The sequence below is a fragment of the Malus domestica genome, chromosome 06 (genome assembly GCF_042453785.1).
Source record: "Malus domestica chromosome 06, GDT2T_hap1".
NCBI classification, from domain to species: domain Eukaryota; kingdom Viridiplantae; phylum Streptophyta; class Magnoliopsida; order Rosales; family Rosaceae; genus Malus; species Malus domestica.
In genome coordinates this window covers 33,376,288-33,393,686 of record NC_091666.1, presented here as the reverse complement: position 1 = coordinate 33,393,686, position 17,399 = coordinate 33,376,288, and the positions used below count along the sequence as shown (strand labels likewise).

The following is a 17,399-nucleotide window of genomic DNA, read 5'->3' as shown; positions in this document are numbered from 1 at the left end:
TTGTCTCATCCATTGGTGTAAACATATCATTGTATTATAAGAAGGAAAAAAAAATAGCGAGATGAGTGCTACATGAGAGAGTTCCAGAGAAAAAGTACATTTTAAGAGAGTAAAATTTAAGAATTCGTACGATGATTATTTGATTTTTAGTTTTTACATTTTGTGTTTGAGATGTGCAGAAAATATAAAGGGCAAAAACAAAGAAGAATGAGGAAAGAAGGAAAGAAAGAAATAATGAACGAATGAATGAAACCTAAGTGCAAAACCCAAAAGACAAAACAAACTAGGGAAACACACATAAAGTGATAAACTTAGATAAGTAAGAAAAAAGGGCGCAATTATTGAAATATTAATCTAAACCAGCTCCATTTGTATTAGTTTTTTTGTAAGATAATTTTAAACATCAATTAGGAGAATGAAAAACGTATTATGGTTAATACTTTTACAATGTAACTACTTTAATCTTTCCTAGTCAAAGGTGGCATCAAAGGAACACGAGTAATGCTAGGGAGATTAAATTTTGTAAATTAAATGACATGAAAGTTGATAATTGAATTATCATTTAAACATTGATAAACTTGTTCATTTCCTATTTGTGATATATTATTTAGTTTGTAAATTTAGTCTACAAATTTAATTGTCTCCCTAGCATTACTCAAAGAAACACTATTATAACTACAAGACATTTATTTCAACCCTTTATGAAGGTTGACCGTGTAGGCGTTATGTAGGTGGGCATGATGACAAGCAAATTATTTTTTACGGGAGGGAAATTGAACAAGCTACCTCAAGGGCAAGGAATAATATTTTTAATTAACTGAGCTACAAGATACTTGCATTAATCCAAATTATAAGGTTAATTAATATTTATTTATGCCAAGACATACTATGGAAATTAAGGTCGATTGTACATGCGGCACGTCGGTATGGCAAGCAAGTGTTTGGCTTTCGACAACGATAAGCCGAATTTCTCAGCCATGTCCAAGTCTTTAGGTAGCATTCCACTAGGGAGCTCCCAGTTGAAGCAGTGCAACAAGTTTCCCAGAACAAGACGAACTGTGGTTAACCCTAATTACATAGCAGGGCACCCTCTTCGACCAGACCTGAGCTGGAAGTCATGTCCAAGTAGGTCAACGTTATTATTCATTAACCTTTCAGGGTAGAATTCTTCCACATTATCTGACCATACACTTGGATCCCTCCCAATGGTCCAAATATTGATAAAGGCTCTTGATTTATTGGGTATGTTATATCCATCAACTGTAATGTCCTCCATGAATTCACGAGGGACTAGTAATGAGGCAACTGGGTGTAGCCTTAAGTGTAAGATATTTCTGAAATCATAAGAACAACAACAAGAGATTAGGATCACAGATTTGATAAACCAAAATAATTACAATAAATCAATTACAATTTACTTATCTTTGGAATATGGAAGACATGGCTCTTGTGGATGACAAAGGAATCTTCTACTTTCAACAAGCGGAAGTGTTCCAGCAATAATAGGGTTTGCTCGGAATGGAACGTGTTTTTTGTGAAAGCAGGGACACCCTTAATATAGTGATTAGGGTTCCCCTAATTCCGCCTATTATAGTAATTAGAGGAATACACCAAATCACCATTTATTCTTAATGTTGTCCCACCAAGGCATGTACAATATGTCCTACTTAATTAGGGTTTCAATTAGTCAACTAAATATATCTTGGTTCCATGATTCTTGCCAACCAATATTGAATCACATTAAAAGCCAAATATCTTGAAGATCAAGTTATTTGTCTTTCAAGTAATTCTATTCATAATAATTGACAACTCAACATGAGTCTTACATTAAGCTCTCCTTGACCAGCATGCTCAAGTAATCCAGCTTTGGCAAATCACTTTCTTTCATCATTCGATCCATCCCGATCACACTCTGGAGCTCTTCTTGGAAATGTTTTATTACTTTCGGGTGTCTCTGTTGAATTGTGGCCAAGTGGCCATCACCTTTCGGCTAATAAACAAACAAAAGAAAAGAAAAAGAAACCAAAATGATGAGGAAACATCATGATGAGGAGGCATCATGATTATGCTTTCTTCTTTTGTGGTTTTTTAATAAGCATAATTATTGTTTTTTGTTTCGGGTAGAAGAGAAGAAATGGAGAGCTCATTTTGGTTATAAAAGGTATTCGATTATGCCTTTGGAAGTGAGGGGAGCGGCAGATGAGAGAGCACAGGGAGAGCATTCGGCTCTCCCATTTGAATAAGAGCTGCAGCTCTCCCCCCATTTGTTTGTAATCCCCTTTTGTTAGTGATCACTCAATCAAAGATATTTGTGCTACATTTTGTGGCTTTTGGGAGAGAAGGAATTTGGTATATGTTTCCATCTTCTCCATTTGTTCTTTGTGAGAGTGAGAGCTATTGGTTGTATGTGGGATTTGGGTTTGAGAGTTAAAACTCTATTTGTAATCTTCTTTTGATATTAGTGGAATTTCCTCGCCGTCTCGGAACTGGATGTAGGCTTACGCCGAACCAGTATAAATCCTTGTGTCTTTTGGATTATTTGTCTTGTCATATTTTGCCGTTGTAGCTTATTGGTTTCATATTTGACGCTTCCGCACAACAGTCTCAAGAGTTCGGCCAGGGTCCAGACAATCGCCGTGGCTGAGGTGTCAAAGGCACCCGCAATTATGTCGAGTAAAATGGCTTTGGCATTTGTTCGTTCGAGCATGTAGACTTCCTCATCGTTGGGGTTTAATGGTTGGTTGATTAATGAAAACAGCACGTCTACAAAGTCCTTATGATGATTGCCGTGTACCTGTTCACTTCTGGAAACTTGTTCATGATTCTGAATTATCTTTTCGAGTAGTTGGTCGACAGTCTTGCTAACTCTCTTCATGCGCTTGGTCAATCCCTAAGTGGAAGAAATAGTTAAGATTCCATACAATCAATCAATCATATGTACTTCTAGTTGAGTACTGTGGCTGTCATTTTTATAAGACAATGAAATGGACAAGACATGAATGCATATATAAAAGCTATTACATCTTGTATTTTTGGAGTATCTTTTGGGTGAGGATAGGCACATACGGTGACACTCTTGTTAGAATATGAGCATGAGTATGAATTCGTGGATTAAGTTATTTGTTTCAAGTTTGGATAAGAAGTCTTATTGAGAATGGATTTGTAATCCACGTTATGCTGAAACACTAATTTGGTTGTCTATAAGGATTCTAATAGGGGAATTCTTATGAGATTTGGCGAGGATTATGTTGTGTATATATAGTGGCCTCTGCTCTCACAGTTGACACGCTCTATCATCGAACTAAGACCTATTATTAGTTAGAGCAAACTGATTACTGGAGAGAGGAGAAGGTGCACTGTTTGTTTGTTGCATAACCTGGAATGGCTGCTTCTTCAAGTTCGACTACGGGTAAGTTTCTTCTCTGTGCTACAGGCTTATGAATAGGATTTGTATTTTGATCACTGTGATTCATAATTACATGTTTTGGTATATGTTCATGCTAACATGTGGTACATGGCCGTATAAGGGATCATGTGCAACCTTTTTTTCTGAGATGAAAGTAACAATTACAGAGAGAAACGTTAGTTTTGTTTGGTTTCATTCCTATATATAATCATGTACATTGAGTTTGATTCCTATAATATTATTGGACTTTTTTTTCCTCGTTTTATGTATTAATCTCTATTTTCTCTGTCAAGTGGTTGATCATTTATTGAAATTAAAGTCATTAGTAATTATTAAATTCAATAATCGGAGTCACTCATGTAAAATGCAGATTTTCCGTCCTAGGAGTTTGATTCTTATAAAACTGGACTTCAACTCAATTTTACCCACTACGTAAGGCCTCAAAATCTATATCTACATATTTACTAGCATTTTATCTTTTGAATTCTTGTAAAATCCTCATTTTCAATGGTAAAATAAAATCCTTATTATTAGTATTACATCCTTTATGAAGGATAAGAAGAAAAAAAAAAAAACACATACATGTAACGTATGGTTTTAAGGGAAGGGATTCTCATTTTTTTAGATTAGTTGTGGAGTCTATACTACATTGAACTTCAATGATATCCGAATTGTCTATTTTCAAGTTGTACCAATTAAATCATCATTGCAAAATTTGGCAAATAAAAAATGTATGAGGCATCAATTAATCTAATTGAGCTCCAAGACATTGATGAACATTATGTTATAAGAAACATTAAAATTTCATCGTGACAATCAAGTGACTAAATCATTTCGGATTGAATTGATTTTTTGCAAGAATGACCTATAAATAGAGACAAAATATAGACATTTCTTATTATTGAAGTTTGATGTGGAGTGAGCCCTACAACTATTTATTTATTTATTTTTAAATGGAGATCTCCCCTTAAAGAGCCTGTTGGATATATTTTAAATTTGTATAGTTGATTGCAGAAATTAAGGTTCCTAAAATAATGAATTGTGCATTAAATCCATTGCTATTGTAATAATATCCCGGATGGCAATTGCAACCAAATGCATAAGATAGGGAGCAATTTGTCTTTGAAACTTTAAGTTGTTCAGAAAGATGTAAAATATTGACTGGAAAATATAAATAAGAACTTAAATATATATACATATATATATATGGATGTATATATATATTTTTTATGGTGAACTCTGCTACTCTATATAAGAGAGAAAATTAAATAAAAACTCAAATTTACATCGCTCTCATTAGCATAGAACTCCTGTCTACACCTCTTGAAACTATAAAATAAGATGTAAATATGTTTTTACATCTCGAATTAGGAGATAGTTTATCGTCGGCAGGCTATGGAATGGACCATACGATATGAATCTTATGATTTTGCATTTATAATTTGTGGATGCTGTGACTTTGTGAATCATATCACCAGCAAAAAGACGATAAGTGAGCTGGCTAACGGAAACAGCTATTCCTCTCAGATTAATTTGTACAAATGTGAACTAGTTATTGGCTAAGTTTGAATGTGCTTTTAAAATGACTGAAAGCGTTTCTAGAAAAAAATATTTTTGGATTCCAAAAGCATTTGAAGTGCTTTCTATAAGAAACACTAGTAATATGTGCTTCTTCCATAAAGCACTTTAAGTGATTTTCCAAGATTTGCTAGCATTTTTATTAAGGATTGTTTCTAAAAATATTTTCACTAAAAACACTTTCAGTCATTTTAAAAGTACATCCAAACAAACTCGGTTACCCTAAATTATGAATTAATCTCGTTCACTTTATTTGTTGACACTACTTCTATTCCAGTTAATGGATCCATCGAAATACGTCATCTAAATAATAGAGTCCAAATACTTTAGTAGTGTTAAGATCAGTCACATATATGTGCACTTATTTGCAACGCCTTTACTTTGTATTTGTGCTTAGCAATTCAGAATTAGTAGCGTGCGTGCAATGATTATAAATGTCCCTACTTTACGGTGTTCCTAGCATTTCCCTAGTTTTATTATTGATTCATCTAACAAGTTTGGTAGTTAAGAATGAAGGGTAACATACCTGGAGATCAAGTGGACTAAGGAAAGTCACATAATCACTAATGTTGAAAGCTCCTGTTAAGAATACGGCTTCCTCAATAATCCCTTGAGATCAAACATATCATCATTTTTTCTCCCCAACACCATCCTATACATGATTCCCTCAACAAGCTCACCGACCTTCTCACTAACATCCACCACCTCGCGCACCTCCGTAGCTACCTTCAGGGACTGCACCAACAACCCTACCACCTCCCTTCTTAGAGGAGCAAAACCCTCGATTTTCGAGGGACAAAAAGTTGAAGCGTGCAGAGTTTCCGAATATGGCACCAATATGGGCCATATTCAGTAAAGGCCATGGCCTTCGCGCCATAGGACATGTACTTGGAGGCTTAGAGTTTGGGGTGGCTAGCGAAAATGGTGTCGTGGGTTTTGAGAAATAGCTTTGCTGTTTTGGGCGATGAGACCACTATGGTTGGTATGAACCCTAGACGCATGGACATTATAGGTCCATATTTTTTTGCCAAGTTTTGGAGGCTACGGTGTGGGAGGTCGCCTAGCAGATGAAGATTTCCAATGATTGGCAGTGTCGTAGGGCCAGGAGGCAGTTTTCGGCTTTGCCTTGAGGAGGCATTGCTTAGGTGGAGGAGAGACCATAGGAATGTAAGGAATACAAGGATGATGTTGGCTATTTCTGGAGGACTCATTTGATATGATTTCTGGATTCAAGATCCAACAGCTGATTGATATATTACCAAATGCTAGCATGTGAAAAATGAGTTCTTTTACCATCATTAGGATTCTCTCAACTCCTAATTCTCTCTTCTTTTCTCCCCTTCTCTCACACTTTTTCCTTTGTCTTTCTCTATCTATAAAGAAGTCAATAAAAGATGTTGACATGGTTTAATTGTAAACCGTTCAAATTGGAGAGGAGGGAAAGGGAGAGAGATAAAGAGGGGATAAAATTCTACTCCCTTTACCCTACTATATGCAAAACAAAATTTAATCGAATGATCACCAAAAAAAAAAAAAATTCAAAATTATATGAATTCTTTTATATCAGCAATAATATTTCGACTTGTACTCATATAGCTACGCCTACCTCTGCAATTTTCATGAAATTAAGAGAGAATTTTGAAGAAGAATGAACAAAAGTTGATTTTTTTTTTTGGCAAAGGATATAATTTAATTATAATCTAACTGAAATGTTTACATCTATAGCAAGAATGTTAAATAAAAACTCAGGGCCTATCTCGTCCCAAACAAAGGGACCCCATGTTTGGCAGAAAACAAAGCAACCGCGTGAGCAGCCAAGTTGCCACTCCGTGGCACAAACCCAATTTTAACATCTTCAATATGCTTCACCAAAGAGTCAATATCAAACAAAAGACATTCCAAATCAGCATCCACTTCAACCTCCTTGTTGATCATGCACAGTAGCACCTGGGCATCCGATTCAATCTCCACCTTCGTAAAACCTTCGTTTTTGCAAAACACAAGCGCAACACGAATAGCCTCCGCTTCCTCCACGATTGCCGAATTAAAGGGCGTTTTCCCCGTCCCTCCTGCTCTTTGCAAACACCCTACAAAATCTCGGATTACCCACCCATTACTCCCCAGCCCCGTCTTCGAGTTCCATGATCCGTCACAGTTTACTTTCAATGTCCAAAAGTTTGGTTTCCTCCACCCATCATTTGCTCTACCTACCTCCCGTGCCCCACTCTTTTTTTACTTAACCAAGGAAAGCCCCACCTCCTCCTCCATTACCCGATGCTACCTCCTCCTCCATTACTCGATGCTCCCCCACTTGTTTCCTCCATACCTCTGTTGAATTTTGGCCAAGTGGCCATCACCTTTTGTATTAAACAAATAAAAAGAAAAAAAAGGGGAGACATCATGATGTTCTTTCTTACTTTGTGATGATGACAAATGATGATGTTTGAGAATTATTTTTTCTTTGGCCATGTGGGAAGTCACGGGGTGACTTGAAGAATTTATTTAGCAGCAATTGCTGCTTGTGTGGTTAAGAGAAGAAAAGAGAGAGCTGAAGAGAGGAGAGAGCTGCAGAGAGAAGTTAGAGGTTTTTTTTCTGCAGAGAGCCCAAAAGGAAGAAGAAGCTGCTGCTTCATTTGGTTAGTAATCATCCACCAAAATAGGTGTTGTTGTAATAGCTTTGAGCTATATGTATAGAGAAGAAATTATTCATTATATTTCTTCCTCTATTTGTTTCTTTGGTGTGTGAGAGCTATTGGGTGTATTGGGCTTTTGGGTTGTGAGATTGCCAACATTTTGTAAACTCCCATTTGGTTGATAGTGGATTATTGGGTGAGCTCCTACTGCTCCGAGGACGTACTCCAGTTACACTGACTGTTGAGGAACCTCGTTAAAATCTTGGTGTTCTTTCATATTTTGTTCTTGCATTTTCATTTGATAAATTTCCTGTGGGTTAGCTTGAGTTGGTTCCAACGGGTTTGGTGCTATCCTAGCACAACAATTGGTATCAGAGCACTAGTTGCTCTTGGGTACTGTCTAGTTGCCAAAGATGTCAGACGGGCAAGATGAAAATCCTTTTGGAAGCAGCTCCGGGTTTGCAAGAACTACGGTGCAAAATGCAAAGTTCGAAGTGGAAAAGTTTGATGGCACAAACAACTTCGGGATGTGGCAATGTGAGGTCAAAGATGTGTTGGCTCAACAAGATCTACTTGCCGCTTTGGGAGAGAAGCCGGAAGCTATGTCGAAGCCGGAATGGGAGAAATTAAATTTGTGGGCTTGCTCTTCAATTCGGTTGTGCCTTGCAAAAACTCAGAAGTATTTTGTGATGCGGGAGACGGTAGCAAGTGTGTTGTGGCAAAAATTGGAAGACAAGTATATGACGAAGAGTGCAGAGAACCGGCTACACTTGAAGAAAAAACTCTACCGCTTCCAATACAAAGAAGGTACAAAAATGATTAGACACCTTGATGCTTTTAATAAGTTGATTGCCGACTTGTTAAATTTAGATGAGGATATTAAAGATGAAGATAAGGCCTTAATATTGTTGAATTCCTTGCCGGACTCTTACGAGCATTTTGTTACCACTATTATGCATGGTAAAGAAACTGTGAAATTTGAAGATGTGTCAAATGCCTTGATGAATTATGAAATGAGGCATAGAGATAAAAATCATGATAATACCTCTGAAGCTTTATTTGTTAGAGGTAGATCATCGGAGAGGAAGTCATCTTCTAGCAGGAAAAAATCACAGTTTCGACCTAGAGGAAACTCTAAAGGTAGAAAACCTTTGGAAAGGGATGAATGTGCCTTTTGTCATAATAAGGGTCATTGGAAAAAAGATTGTCCTAAGTTGAAGACCAAAGGAAAAGAAAGTTCTGAAGCCAATGTTGCTGAGGTTGAAACCGATGTTTTTGATTTTGCTTTAACCACTTCCTCATCATTTGATTGTGCTACTAAGTGGGTGTTGGATACGGGTTGTACTCATCATATGACTCCTCACAAGGATTGGTTTTCAAGCTTGAAAGAGTTTGATGGTGGCGTTGTGTTCATGGGAGATGACAATCCTTGCACAACAAAAGGGATTGGTACAGTTCGTTTGAAGTTGCATGATGGCATGGTTAAAGAGTTGACAGGTGTTCGGTATGTACCGAATTTGAAGAAAAATCTTATTTCTTTGGGTACTCTGGAATCCAAGGGTTTCAGGTTTCATTCAGATGGACAGACATTGAAAGTTACTTATGGTGCACTTGTTGTGATGAAAGCTCCTAGATGTGGCCATTTGTATTTATTGCAGGGAAGCACTGTGACAGGTGAAGCATATGTAGTTTCTGAAAATATGGGCACATCTGATTCAGATACTACTAGACTGTGGCATATGAGATTAGGCCATGCCGGTGAGAAAGCTCTACAAGGGCTTGTGAAAAAAGGTCTTCTAAAAGGTGCCACGACTTGTAAGCTTGATTTCTGCGAGCATTGTGTCTTGGGGAAGCAAACTAGAGTGAAGTTTGGTACTGCCGTACATCAGACGAAGGGCATTCTTGATTATGTGCATTCGGATGTTTGGGGTCCTACAAAGACTCCCTCTTTGAGTGGTAGACATTGGTTCGTGACCTTTGTTGATGATTATTCAAGAAGGTCTTGGGTCTACACTATGAAGCACAAGAGTGAGGTGTTGAACATTTTCTTGAGTTGGAAGAAAATGGTTGAGAACCAGACTGGGAGAAAGATTAAGATTTTGAGATCGGATAATGGTGGTGAATACACATCCGATCCTTTCTTTAAAGTTTGCAAAGAGGAAGGAATTGTGAGACATTTCAGTGTTCGGGGAACTCCACAACAAAATGGAGTTGCAGAAAGATTGAATCGAACCTTGCTTGAGAAGGTTAGATGTATGTTGTCTCAATCGGGTTTAAGCAAGTCATTTTGGGCAGAGGCAGTTAATTATGCATGTCACATCATCAACCGGTTACCCTCAGCTGCTGTTCAGGGTAAGACACCAATGGAGGTATGGACTGGAAAACCTTCTTCTGATTATGATTATATCCATATTTTTGGTTCACCTGCTTATTTTCATGTGACTGAAAATAAACTTGATCCTAGAGCCAAAAAGGCTATCTTTCTTGGTTTTAGTAGTGGTGTCAAAGGTTACAGGTTGTGGTGTCCAGAGATGAAGAAACTGGTAATTAGTAGAGATGTGACATTTGACGAAGAAAGTATGTACAAAGTCTCTGAGAAGAATGTGAAAGATGTCCAACAGGTGGAGCTTGAGAAAGTTGCCTCTGGTACTTCAAATTCTATTTCCGCTGATGTCGAAGCCACTACAAGTGAAGAAGTGGGAGACCATGAGGATGTTGAAGAAGTTGAACTTGAAGATTCTATTCAAGTTGAAGAGCAAGTTTCACCTCAAGAGTCTATTGCCAAAAACAGAGGAAAGAGACAAATTACCAAGCCAGCTAGGTATAGTGACTATGTTTCTTTTGCTCTTCCTATTATCACTGATGATATTCCATCTAATTTCGAGGAAGCCATTGAGAGTGAGGAGAAGAAGAGGTGGTGCAATGCCATGGGTGATGAGATGAATTCTCTCTTGAAGAACAAGACGTGGGAGTTAGCTAAATTGCCTAAGGGCAAGAAAGCTATCGGTTGCAAATGGGTGTATGCCAAGAAGGAAGATGCTGATGAGAAAAGCAATGTGAGATTTAAAGCAAGATTAGTTGCTAAAGGGTATGCACAAAAGGAGGGCATTGACTACAATGAAATATTTTCTCCAGTTGTGAAGCACTCCTCAATTCGTATTATGTTAGCTCTTGTTGCACAATATGATCTTGAGCTTGTGCAACTTGATGTGAAGACGGCTTTCCTACATGGTGATTTGAATGAAGAGATTTATATGTGTCAACCGGATGGGTATATAGTGAAAGGGAAGGAAAATTTGTTTTGCAAATTGAAGAAATCACTTTATGGCTTGAAGCAATCTCCAAGGCAATGGTATTTGAGGTTTGATAAATTTATGAGAGGCCAAAATTATTCTAGAAGTCAATATGATCATTGTGTGTACTTCAAGAAGTTGCAAGATGGGTCTTTCATTTATTTATTGATATATGTTGATGATATGTTGATTGCCTCAAAAAATGTTGAAGAGATTGAAAAATTGAAGAAGCAAATGAAGAATGAGTTTGAGATGAAGGATCTTGGTGAAGCGAAGAAGATCCTTGGCATGGAGATCACTAGAGATAGAGAGAAGGGTTTGGTCAGTTTGAATCAAAGACAATACCTTGAGAAGTTGATTCGGAAGTTTGGAGTTCATGATTCAACCAAACCGGTTAGTACCCCTTTGGCTCCTCATTTTAAATTGAGTTCTCTACAATGTCCTAAAAATGATAAAGAGAAGCTGCAAATGAAAAATATACCATATGCAAATTTGGTTGGTAGTTTGATGTATGCAATGGTATGCTCTAGACCGGATATTGCTCATGCAGTTGGCATGGTGAGTCGATATATGCATAATCCAGGTAAAGAGCACTGGCAAGCAGCTAAGTGGATATTGAGATATCTCCATGGTACTCGAGATGTTGGTTTATGCTTTGAGAGAGATGACTCTGGTATTGGTCATTTTGCAGTTGGTTATGTTGATTCAGATTATGCAGGTGATCTGGATGGAAGGAAGTCTACTACAGGCTATGTGTTTACTATGGCTAAAGGACCAGTTTGTTGGAGGTCTATTTTGCAGTCGTCTGTTGCCTTGTCTACTACAGAGGCTGAATATATGGCAGTTGCTGAAGCTATAAAGGAGGCCATTTGGATACATGGGCTGATTAGAGATTTGGGGGTTGATCAGAAGCAGGTGGAGGTACATTGTGATAGTCAGAGTGCCATTTATTTGGCTAAGTATCAGGTTCATCATGCGAGGACCAAGCACATAGATGTGCGTTATCACTTTGTTCGTGAAATTGTTGGTGAAGGGGAAATCATTCTCCAGAAGATTCCAACTAAAGACAACCCCGCTGATATGTTGACTAAGGTTGTTGGTGTAGCCAAGTTTGTTCATTGCTTGAACTTGGCTCACATTTTGCCTATATAAAGAAGGCGTTGAGCAGTAGGAGTTTTGGAGCATTTGGCTCGGCATGAGTTGTTCTCTTGCTAGTATTTGGGAGTGATTTTTTGGGTCAATTGTGTTGGTTGGCTTATCATGGCGTTTTCGGAACTTGGCCAAGGTGGAGATTGTTGAATTTTGGCCAAGTGGCCATCACCTTTTGTATTAAACAAATAAAAAGAAAAAAAAGGGGAGACATCATGATGTTCTTTCTTACTTTGTGATGATGACAAATGATGATGTTTGAGAATTATTTTTTCTTTGGCCATGTGGGAAGTCACGGGGTGACTTGAAGAATTTATTTAGCAGCAATTGCTGCTTGTGTGGTTAAGAGAAGAAAAGAGAGAGCTGAAGAGAGGAGAGAGCTGCAGAGAGAAGTTAGAGGTTTTTTTTCTGCAGAGAGCCCAAAAGGAAGAAGAAGCTGCTGCTTCATTTGGTTAGTAATCATCCACCAAAATAGGTGTTGTTGTAATAGCTTTGAGCTATATGTATAGAGAAGAAATTATTCATTATATTTCTTCCTCTATTTGTTTCTTTGGTGTGTGAGAGCTATTGGGTGTATTGGGCTTTTGGGTTGTGAGATTGCCAACATTTTGTAAACTCCCATTTGGTTGATAGTGGATTATTGGGTGAGCTCCTACTGCTCCGAGGACGTACTCCAGTTACACTGACTGTTGAGGAACCTCGTTAAAATCTTGGTGTTCTTTCATATTTTGTTCTTGCATTTTCATTTGATAAATTTCCTGTGGGTTAGCTTGAGTTGGTTCCAACGGGTTTGGTGCTATCCTAGCACAACAACCTCAATTGCTTCCCTTGGATTCCATGCACTTCCAGATTCTCCACAACCCAAAGACCACATCCTGGAGAATTTCTTCCTTCCTTTCCATCCCTTTTATGCACAAGAGTTGATTGAATATGGACAACATGAGGATAAGTGTGAGGTAGCATAGTGTGCCATCTTTTGAAAGTAACACTGCATGTCTTGTTCTAGTTGTACATGCTGTGTTTTCAACTTTTCGCGTGATTCACATTGGGGGGAAAATGGACAAGAACCAAATGGCCGGCAATACCAAAAAAGTAGCCAAACTGCATGCAGGTTAATTTCTGGTGTTTTGGCGAATGAGATATTTGTTGACAGTAATGACAGCTGGCAGGCACTGCACTGCAGCTCAGCTTAGCTAGCAGTTAGTTAGGCTATTGACAGTTATGTTAGTTAGGGTTGTTGTAACCGGTTTTGCTTACATTGCAAGCTACTGCAAGCTATATAATGTGTGTTTGCTTCATTGTAATTACTTAGTCTGAAATCAATACAAAAGTTTCTCTTTCAAAGATTCAATGCTTAATAATACCAAATGGAGTAAAATCTATGTTTAATATGTATATTACCAAATGGAGTCAAATCTTGCATGTTTAAAATGACTTTGATATATTACCAAATGGAGTCAAATGTACGTTTAAAATGAGTTCTTTATCCTGTATTAGCATTCTCTTCCTCCTAACTCCTAATCCACTCTCATTCTCTCACACTTTCTTCTTTGTCTTTCTCTCTTTATAAAGAAATCAACTAAAGATGTTGACATAACTCAATCGTAACCATTCAAATAGAAGATGAGGAAAGAGGAGAGAGATTATGAGGGGAGAGAATCTTACTCCCTTTAACCTATTGAGTCAAATCTTGCATGTTTAAAATGATTTTGGTATATTACCAAATGGAGTCAAATCTATGTTTAAAATGAGTTATTTACCCTGTACTAGTATTCTCTCCCTCCTAACTCCTAATCTACTCTCATTCTCACACTTTCTCTCTATAAAGGAGTCAACAAAAGATGTTGACATCGTAACCATTCAAATAGAAGAGGAGGAAAAAGAAGAGAGATTATGAGGGGAGAGAATTATATTCTACCCTACTACATGCAAAACGAAATTTAACCAAATGATCGCAAAAAAAAAAAAAAAAATCGAATTTATATGAATTGTTTTATATAAACAATAATATTTCTACTTGTACTCATGCAGCTACGCCCATCTCTCTGCAATTTTCATGAAATTGAGAGAAATTTTTTTGAAGAAGCGTAAAGATCCTTAATGCACAAGAGTTGATTGAATATGGATGGATATGGATTCAATGAGGATAGTGTGAGGTACCAAAGCACGTGCCACCTGTTGAAAGTAACACTGCATGTCTTGTTCTAGTTGTACATATATATGCCGTGTTTTCAACTTTTCACGTTCATCACATGGAGGAACAAATGAACAAGAACCAAATGGCTGGCAATACCAAAGTAACCAAACTGCATGCGGTTAATTTCTGTGTTTTGGCGGATGAGACATTATCAGAGCGATTGTCTCCACCTAACCTAAAGGACGATGGCTATTATTCAAGATAACGTACGGAACGTTGTCTGTGTGGCGACTGTATGGAGTTTACCATAGACCTGTGTAAACGGATCGGCTTAGTCTTTATAATGAATTGTTGTTGGTTTATAAAAACCCGATTAAAAAGCATGAGTAATAATTTTTATGAAAAATGCAACTCGTAAGGCCAGTAATAAGGAAAATGTAATGCCTTTTGGAAGTGGCCTTACTATCGTTTCCAGACTTCTTTACATTGTCTAGCAAGAAATTTAAAAAGCTTCTTGTGTGGAAAAAAATTCTTTGAAAATAGTGGTTTCGTAAATTTTCGTAGAATTTTGCCAAAGCTAATTAAAGCATGTACCTATCAGGTTATATGAAACTTGGGCAAATATCTTAATTGCACCTGTGTAACATTGATATATTCGAGTGCAAATATGAGATTTCACTACAATACTTAATCAAGCAAGAAATTATAATCAAATCCAATCAGGGATCCACAAGATAATTCCAAGATATTATTTATTCAATAATATCATGATATTAAATATTATTTATTGCTTTATCATATAATTATATTATTGTTTTTTAATTATGTATTAAATATTATTTATTAAAATATTATATGAGATAACTTGAAATATTTTAGACGGGAATGAATGTTTGAAATGTTTTAGGCGGAAATGAAATGTTTGAAATATGTTTGAAATGTTTTAGGCGGGAATGAATGTTTGAAATGTTTGAAATGAATTTTCCGACGTTTGTTAGACCTTGCGTCGGTTTTAACCGACGCAACCTCTACTTATTCCGACGCAACATTTACTTACTTCGACGCAACCTTTTCTTATTTCGACGCTAGTTCTGTCAATGTAAGATTTTGCGTCGGTTAAAACCGACGCAACCTTTCCCTTAAACCGACGCAAACTTGTCCCATTTCCCATTTTGAGGCCACCTGCTATGACAGTCAACTATGTCAGACTAACGTCTGTTTAATCTGACGCAAACTTGTCCTATTTCGATGCCAACCCTTTCAGTCAGAGTGAGTCAGGATTTCAGTCAAATGTACGTCATGCCTCGTCTTTTTAGGTTGTGTCAGTCTTACTGTCGATTTAAACCGACGCCAAATTTTATTATTCCGACGTTATGCGTTCAAATTTCAACGCAGTTATGGATACTGTCGGTTTTAAACCGACGTTAAGTTTTTTTCCATATTTAAATGCCCTTCTTTCCCAACACGACTGTGCTTCCAATTCTCTTTCATTTCTCTCTCGCCCATTTCAGCCATTCTCTTCCTCCTTCCACTAATTTTGCTATGGATAATTCTAGTGAAGATCAACGTTCTTAGGAACTTCATTTGAAAGGTTCGAAGGTGGTTCTATTTTGAGTTATTTTTAATTTCCGTTTTTGTTTTGTGTTTAAACTAGTATTGTGCATTAACTGAAAATTTACATTTGTTTCTTGGTTTCTAATTGCCTTTTTTTTTTTTGTGTTAATAAGGAATATCTCAACGGAGGCGCGGATCCTCAATTCCTAAATAGACAAAGCAACTTTGTTCGTTTGATGTGTCCGGAAAATGCATTAGTGATAATTGACACTCCCCGATCCTAGAATCAAGGTGTGAGGCACGCCTTGATTCTAGGATCGGGGTGTGTCAATAATTCTAGTGCATATTCAAAGTATGTTGCAACAGAGGATAGAGACCACATAAATCTCCCGTTGAAGAGGGATTGGCGTAAGATTGATGAAGAAGTTAAGGAAGTTTTTTGGAATAGAATAAAGGTATAGATATTTTTATTGTGACTTAAAAATAAAAATATAAGTCAATGATTGTAATAGTAATTGATTAACTTGATTTTTCTGATTTACGATTGTTTGAATATTTTTATCGTGTTAGTATATCATTGTTATTAATTTTTATAGCTTATTTTTCTGATTTACGATTGTTTGAATATTTTTTTTTTAAATTGTAATGCAAGGCAACAATGGAGAGCAGTCTACAAACTTTGATTGAGACTGGCCAAGAGGATAAGAAGAGCTTAGGACCTGAGTGTATGTTGATACAATGGGTCCTGAGAATCATAATAAAGTCAAAGGATATGATCATGGGTGACTCCTGATATGGTGTCCTATGCATCTTCTTCATCTTCTACATCAAATTCCTCCAAGAGGTCATCTAAGAGTGCAATGGCAGTGCTGTTGACTCAAAACAATGAGTTGAAAATGAGGGACAAAAATAATAATAAACGGATAGCAGACCTAAAGAACAAGCAGAAAGGGATTCAGATTTTTTTATTATGGCACTTTTTTTCTTTTGAATTATTTTTATTATTGTTTTTTTTTTGGTCAAAATTATTATGGTTTGTTTTGGCCAAAAAAATGCGATTATATAATTTTTTTTGAGTTATAATTATATGAGAACGAATACAGAAAGGGATTCAGATTTTTTTTATTAAGATTATCAATGGTGGTGTCGCTTTAAACCGTCACTAGTTTGCGTATTTTATTTATTTAATTGTTATCTAATTATTATTATCAAAGTTGGTGTTGCTTTAAAGCGTCACTAGTTTGAGTATTTTATTATTTAATTGTTATATGTTAGAGATTTCAATAATAATAATAATTATTATTATTAATATATATATATATATATATTAATATATAATATTTATGAATATATAAATATATATGACCTAGTGCTGCTGCCATCCGCAAAAAGGATATAATTAGTCAATATTTATTTTCTGAAAATTCTAAATAGAACACATGTCTTTTGGGTCAACACTATTAAGAAGAGTTGTGTGTCTTCAACTAAAATGAAATGGCTCGATGAACGGGTACTTTGATGTCTATAAATACATGTTGTGGTATAATGTTTCATACACAATTATTCAGAAATTAGTTATCTACATAATTTCTTTGTTCTCTTTTCTCTCAACATCACATTCATACAATTTCTTTTTAGTTATTTCTAAG

General features: G+C 36.5%; 1 pseudogene across 1 annotated transcript; it reads right to left on the bottom strand.

Annotated features, from left to right (window-relative positions):
- Window positions 1–2,185: 2,185 nt before the first annotated feature.
- Window positions 2,186–6,195, bottom strand: LOC103413167 (cytochrome P450 CYP736A12-like; annotated as a pseudogene). Its single transcript, XR_011582441.1, has 2 exons — window positions 5,511–6,195; window positions 2,186–2,890 (listed from the first exon to the last, which is right to left on the bottom strand). The product of XR_011582441.1 is annotated as a cytochrome P450 CYP736A12-like (transcript).
- Between the last annotated feature and the right edge of the window lie 11,204 nt (window positions 6,196–17,399).